Below are 7,286 nucleotides of genomic sequence, written 5' to 3' on the forward strand. Positions count from 1 at the left end.
GTTACGGGTCCTTCGGTCGTCGGCTTTACCTTATTTGGTTTAGTACGACCCCACCTTCTACACCTTGCACAAATCGGACTCTTAAAACAAAGTTTTTGGGGAAAAAGGACATCCTTTATAAAACATTTTAATTTTCTTTTATCATCCCTGCAAATTCGACCCTAAACACGTAACTTCCTAGCGAAATAGATACCCTTTTTTCATTATTTTTGAGTTTTTGACACCCTTATAACGTTACGTACGTGACGTGCCCTTTCGTGAAAAAGACATCCTTTTTACGTGTTTCTTTGGTCGCGCAGGGTATCCACTCGCCAATGTAAGTGGCCCACCCGGGCAGCCTCCCCAATAACACACCTGAAGGGAGCAAGACTCCACCCTGATAGGTCTATGGGAAAAGTAACCAACAGACTCCTCGTTAAGAGGCAAAAACTACAAAGAATTAAGCCAAAGCCCCCACAGGGACGTAGTACACTAAAAAAAGTCAGGTGACTACTCCAATATTACAAACTCCAGCGTGCCACTATGCAGAAGTTAGAAAATGACTGAATCAAAAAGATGTGGACTTTTTCCCTAAAGGGTGAGGTGTGAACGCCCTCGTGAGGAGCAGTGAAACAACCTCAGCCAATCTCCAACGACACAGGAGGTAGAACAGTGGTTTGGTAATTACTATTGCTCATGTGCGGGAAAAAGAACTCACCCCCATGGGTAAGGGATGTGACCAGATCAAAACATGCCCAACCGGCACCTTAATCATAAGCGGTGAAAGTGAATAGGAGCTAGAGCGTAATAAGCCTGGCAGGTAGCAGTGGAATCTTACTTCCATTCCAGCCACGTAAGATGCAGACGATTCAACTCCTATCCGCTCAGATTAATGGAATAAAAAATTAGGCATGGAGTTGGAAGGTAAAATGCCACAGAGCTCGAGAGCATGCGTCAACTTAAAAGTTGTAATAATTTTTCCTTCAGTACAGAAAATATATGAGTGCCGCTGAATAAGATTATATCGTAACATTTCAAGTTCCCTCTGAGGCCACAAATGCTCATGATCTTTGGCATGAGTGGCATACTGCTGAATTAGCATGAGGCTGCTAGGCGGCAGCCAAAAGGACTCATCCACGGCAGTGCAGGTGGGCTCGCCTATAGATGAGGCAGAACTCATCCTAAACTTGTTCTTTGTCTAAAAACAAAAATATGAAGGGAGAGAAACAGGGGGAGGGGTAACATCCGTGGCGCCCCAGGGGCGCTCATGTATAAAAAAACATAGGAGATAAATTCACTTTGTTGTGTTCTAGTTAATTCACACCTAAATTAGGCAGACAAAGGTTAAATAATAGCAATAAGTACAAGAGAGGGTAGAAGGATCCATCAAGCAAGAAGAAAAAATAATAAAAAAAGAAAGCATGCTAAAACCCTATTTGAAGGGAGCTTCATATAGAGAAATCATGAAGAGAAAGCAGAAGAATTCAGGTTTTCAACCTAAGAGAAAAGAGGCAAAGCCAGCAAGCAAATGAGAAAATATTTGCATAATAAAAGACAAGAAATATTAAGACCAAAAGAGCTTTCATGCAAGAGAAAGCACGGAAAGCTATGGGAGGAAGACTTAGGACAATGGACACGGTGTACAAAACAAAAATGGAAGCAATAAAAAAAAATTACTCAAAAGTGGTGCTTAGAAAATTATAATCTTAATTAGAATAAGGCTTACATTTAATCCAAATAATAATTATAATCATAAGTAAAAAGCCTATCCAACAGTTTCAAGGTAAAATGGTTGGCAATGAATCAGAAAAGAAGAAAATATGACCCAGAAATGTATTTTGGAAGGAGAAAAAACAAAGATGTTTAGCGAGCATATGGATGTAAAATGAAGTAGTACATGTAGTCATAAATTCACCAGGAGATGGCACTATTGCGCAAAAATCTGTGTACTGTATATGTGAAACACAAACTAGCAAAAATAGATGGATACATGTACATCATGATTATTGAAGTAAATAATAATAACCCCCATTTATATAGCGCTTAATAAATTGGAGCATGTCTAAGATTTTACAGATATACATGCATTATTAGAATGGTCGTCAATTCAATCAGTCATTCCTGCACCCAATGTGTGCACAACCTCCACTCCCTGGGGAGTATTCCAGTCAATAGACGGTGAGGGGCACACAGTACTGAACAACCCACAATGATCATCCTACTAGTAATCCATTTAGAACTTGGGTCGAGAGTGGCAAAGTGTGGATTAATATACTGCCAAAGTATGCCAGACCACGGTGGGATTCAAACACATGACCCTCCATTTAAAAGGAGAGAGTCAGAACCACTACACCAAGGCTCCTCCAAATACATCTGATGCGAGGACTACGAATGCTCATATACAATCCGGTCTTGCGCCACTTGTTTATATGTTTATGAGTTTTTTATTACAAAAAAAAAGATCGGTCCTCAAACAAATTGCTAGTTGGTCCAAGAAAGGTTTGATCAGAAGGGGTCTTTGGTAGGTTTGTGCGTTTAAATTGGATTAGAAACCTTTCCAAGACTATTTACGAAAGCCGGTGTAACAGAGGTCCTATTGATGATATTTCGTAAGAACACCACTAGACCTGTAACAAATTCAAAAGCTGCAGCCTACATCTAGATTGTAGGCACACAATTTGCCGGCCACTATTTTTTGCCAGAATCTCCTTGCACTAGTTATAAAAATTATAACTAGCATTATCACTGAAGGGGATTAATGCCCTGGCTCTACAATGTTACCATGGCAACAGGTCCTACAAAATGAATGTGAATGGGGTATTAACAATATATACATACTTACCAACTGTTTCCTTCTGAAACGGTCTTTAAAAAGTATGAAGTGCCCAAACATTGACAGATAATCTAATCAAATACCAACTTGTACTAAGAAATCTCTAAACCATGTCCATTGGTTATTCATTTTTAGGGAACAATGATCTCTTTCTCAGCAAGACGAGAGTGTTTGATCACCTTAAAAGTAAATAATCAAATGGTGGTGGTTGGAAGATTTTTGAACAGGCTGACTTTTTGTTATCAGATTATCTGTCAATGTTTGATGGTTTCATGCTTCTTAAAGAAATGCAACCCATCTACACAGAATCCACATTGCCCCTACATTTCATGTTTCCTTACCACATAATTTCAAAAATACCATTCATGGTTTGCATGATTGAAATTCTGCCAATAAAATAATAAAAACAAAAATGATTTATGTGGATTCTGTAATTTGGCCCAATCCCGAAAAACCATAGTAATAAGGCAATTGCTGCACATGACTTTCTTACCACCCTGATCCAATGAAATCTGCTTCTCATCCATCCAGTGTCGAAACCTGATAATTGCGACCTCACAGTCTAGGTGACAAGAGAGGTCTAAAAGAACAGTGGATGACTCTAAATACAGATTTTATTCTGTACAACCTTCACACAAGATCACAGGAGATGCCCCTGAAAGGTGAGAGCAAGAAGAAAAAGATTTAAGTCAACTGCCTAATCGTATGTAAGGTAAGGGGTCACAATTTGATGGAAAAATGAAATCCCAAGAGCACAACCTGGGGACCGTTTCATTGAAGTTGTCAGTACTGACAAGTTGTCTTTCTCCGACAGTTACCATAGTAACAGTCAGAGCCAGTACCTTTCGACTAATCAAAACCAAAGATTTCACTGAAATTGTCCGCACTTACAATTTAGTCAGTGCTGACAACTTTCATGAAACACCCACCAGGAAAGGATGGTAGCATCCAGCCATCAATACAATGGTAAGGGGAGTAACACCCCACATCTAAAGGGACCCTTTAAAGGACGTTCCACTGTAAAGTGAAATCTATGTCATTTTCACCAAATTTTTCATTAAATACTTTGCTTTTTTCAGTCGAACAGCACTAGCAGTTCTTAAAAATAGTGTGAAAGCTAACAAAAAATCACCCTGTAAATGTAAAATTTCAATAATAAACTTGAGAAGTAAAGTGAATGCTGCACTTTAGTTAAAACCCATGCCATTTTCACCAAAATTTGCAAAGTTGTTATGAAGGTACCAACCAACATGTTTTATAGCGCATATCACTGCCAAATGTGACATACCTAAGAGGTGCACCAAAAAATAGGGGTTTGTGCGCTTGTTTTCATTCTATCAGCACTTTTATTAGAGCAAATGGGCTTTTTAATATACCAAAAGCGCCAAATGCTTTGTATCTATGTGAGAAAAAAAATATTTATCTAGAAATGCTACAGTTCTCACAAAACAATTCTGCTCATTATGCAGACCAGTTATTGAGTATGGTATTCCAACATGGCTCCCCCATCAGAAAAAAACATATCAGAGTCATTGAAAGTGTACAAATTTTGTTTCCCGTACGAAGTACCATTTTTGTACAGCCTCATGCAGTATCAAAATTGTCTTCCCATGCCTTGGATTTTGTTTTTAAATTTCTTTCTACATTTAATGTCACACTCTTGTGTGGATCTTAATTATTTGGTTTTCTAATAATTTGCAGTACGTATTTCAATCGACTTAAATTCTCTATTACACCTTCATACAATTAATTACCATTCCCCATTTCATGTAAAGCTCTTTACTTAGTTCATGTCAGACCATTTCTTTGAACGCGTGTGTGATTCATGATTATTTGATTTTCTAATGCTTTGCCATATATTCCCATTCTTTATATTGCTGAATTTTTCTGTTACACAAAAATTTAAATACTTTCTTTAATGGTAGCTAAAATTCAGTTGATATCTAAGAAGCTGTTTCCTTGAATATACTTTGGGCATGAATCTTGATTTTTTTATAATTTGTTTAATACTCACTTCGCTGTTTTTGTTTTGTTAAACCCTCACATAATCGTGACAAATGTCATGTACATGTACAATTATTAATTTAATTCTCTTAAAGTTCAACCAAATGACCACCATCACTAATTGCTAATTTGATCCAATCGGCATTCTTTCTTTAAGTATTAAATTGATAACCTTTTTTTTTGTTTCTCTCTTCATATTACAATGAATAGAAGTATCGTAATTACCATGTTTAAATTTATTGCTTCTTGAAAAATAAATAAATTCAAACTCCGGGCCATATTCATCATACTTTGCAGCACTGCAGAACAAAGTATTTTGAAATTGTAGAGGTATTTTAAAAATGGTCCATGGAATAATTCCAGCTTTAGCTTCATAAAATAACACATCGAATCTGCAGTTAGAGTGCAGATAATGAGTGTTGCGCATAAACATAGCGATGTAGCGTCCTTAAGAGGACCTGTACTTTACTCTGCAGTGCTCAAATTAATTGATTTTAATCAGTAAAAGCAAAATATGATACATTTTGCATTGGATTTGTACATGAGTTCATGTTTTTGAGCAATTATGGGTCTGTATGCACTAACGAAATGTTGCATAATTTTGGAACTACGTACCTGGGATCACAATTTTGGTCCCTAAAGTTGCAAGAGACTAAAAAGCAAAAGCAGTGGAATAAACACAAAATTAATTGGAGCTCAACATAAGTGCTACTATTTTTAAGGGATTACCATGCCTGCATGGTCACCTTTCATGAAATTGCAGCTTGCATGTCATGTCTCCGATAATGCTCACTACAATATAGGCTTGATATTGAGAGTAAGGTATCCAGTAGTATCACCTTTCAAAATTTAACCTCAGTGTTGATACTGTACATGACCGAGGTTTCCATTTCATCTTCTCAAGGAAAACCAAAACTTCATTCCAGATTTTCATTAACAAGGGAAAATTTGATTTCAGTCAATGTCATGTTATTACTATTAACAAGAGAATCATAGTCTTTTATCACATGAATCTTCTTCTAGTTTTTAGAGATTGAATGTAAACATTGAAAATTTGATTGGTCCCCTCAAGTTTATTGAATGATGAGATAATCATTCTAAAACTTGTTTTGAATAGGGATATCCTTTTTCATGTCAAATATAGAAGATAATTGATGGCATGTACTGTATAGGCTGATCAAACCACTGAGGTTAAACCCTTTAACATTGTGGGATGAAACTTTGTCACATCTTGTTCTGTTGTCTATCAAATAAATGATAATAATCACAGTGACCATGAAAACAAAGGTGACTTTCTTGTAATAATGTGGACAGGAAAAAAGATATATTTCTTAAATCTCTTTACGAGGATAGAAATAATGAATAGCATTTGTGTGACAGACATAATTCTAGCCCTTACTCATTGACAATGACAAAAATGGTGGCATGTTTCTATAACACAGTGGCAAAAATAAGGAATTAAGGAATTAATAAATTCTCCATAAACATTTGTTGCTCACATGGGGAAAAGAAAAACAAACAAACAACACTATGAAATGAAATCCATTATCCACTCGATCCAACCTCCACCAACCACCTCCTCTGGTGCTTCCTCCACTTCGACTGCCTCCTCTAGATCTCCTTCCTCTGCTCCTACCTCTCCTTCCTCCTCCTCCTCTCCTACCTCCTCCAACGCTTCCTGACCTATCTCAATCACAGGCGCCGCCCACCACTCTTCGTCTAGATAAATCTCCTCAACCCCAACTTCCTCCTCTGCCCCCATTACCAAAACCACCTCTACCACCTCCTCCTCTGCCACCTGGCCCATCTCCTCCACCTCCTCCTCCGGGACCTCCCCAACACCTTCCTCCTCCTCCTCCTCCTCCGGCACCTGCCCCACACCTTCTTGCTCCTCATCCTCCTCCTCTTCCGGCTCCTGCCCCACACCTTCCTCCTCTTCCATCCTCCTCATCTCTGCCTCCACCGTCTCCAATCTCTCCACATAGATCTTATCTGGAAGAGAAAAGAATTTCAAGAGTTAGACATCATCATTAAAGCTTTTCTCTCACTATCCTTTTTTTATATGTTAAATTGCTCTAAATCCTTGAGTGGGACCTACATGTACATGACAAAATGTCACATACTGGAGGCTTTCACTCCAAAGTAAAAAGTGAGATTCTAAAATTAATTAGTCTGATCGAAATGTGATTTATGTATAACAAAATTGCTAGTACATGTAGAAATGGTTTTATCTATCCCACAAAGAGGCATATACATATAGAGCCAACAAAATTTAGAAAAAAATACACATTAAAAAAATGGAATTTATACAATAATGCAATTACTTGTAGAGATCTAAAACATCCCTCATCAAAATCTTAAAGTAACTTTCTTAACCCTATTTCGATGCCTAAGAAGACGGGGGGGGGGGGGGCTGCCCCCTTAAGATCTCAGCCATTGAAGGCGCGATTGCGACGAAAATTGGCACGCC

General features: G+C 37.8%; 1 long non-coding RNA gene across 1 annotated transcript; it reads right to left on the reverse strand.

Moving 5' to 3' along the window:
* Window positions 1-4,445: 4,445 nt before the first annotated feature.
* LOC121431325 lies at window positions 4,446-6,606 on the reverse strand. Its single transcript, XR_005972110.1, has 2 exons — window positions 6,022-6,606; window positions 4,446-5,670 (listed from the first exon to the last, which is right to left on the reverse strand). It is a non-coding gene; the product is annotated as an uncharacterized LOC121431325 (long non-coding RNA).
* Window positions 6,607-7,286: the final 680 nt, after the last annotated feature.

This window comes from Lytechinus variegatus, chromosome 17 (assembly GCF_018143015.1).
Source record: "Lytechinus variegatus isolate NC3 chromosome 17, Lvar_3.0, whole genome shotgun sequence".
Lineage (NCBI taxonomy): Eukaryota > Metazoa > Echinodermata > Echinoidea > Temnopleuroida > Toxopneustidae > Lytechinus > Lytechinus variegatus.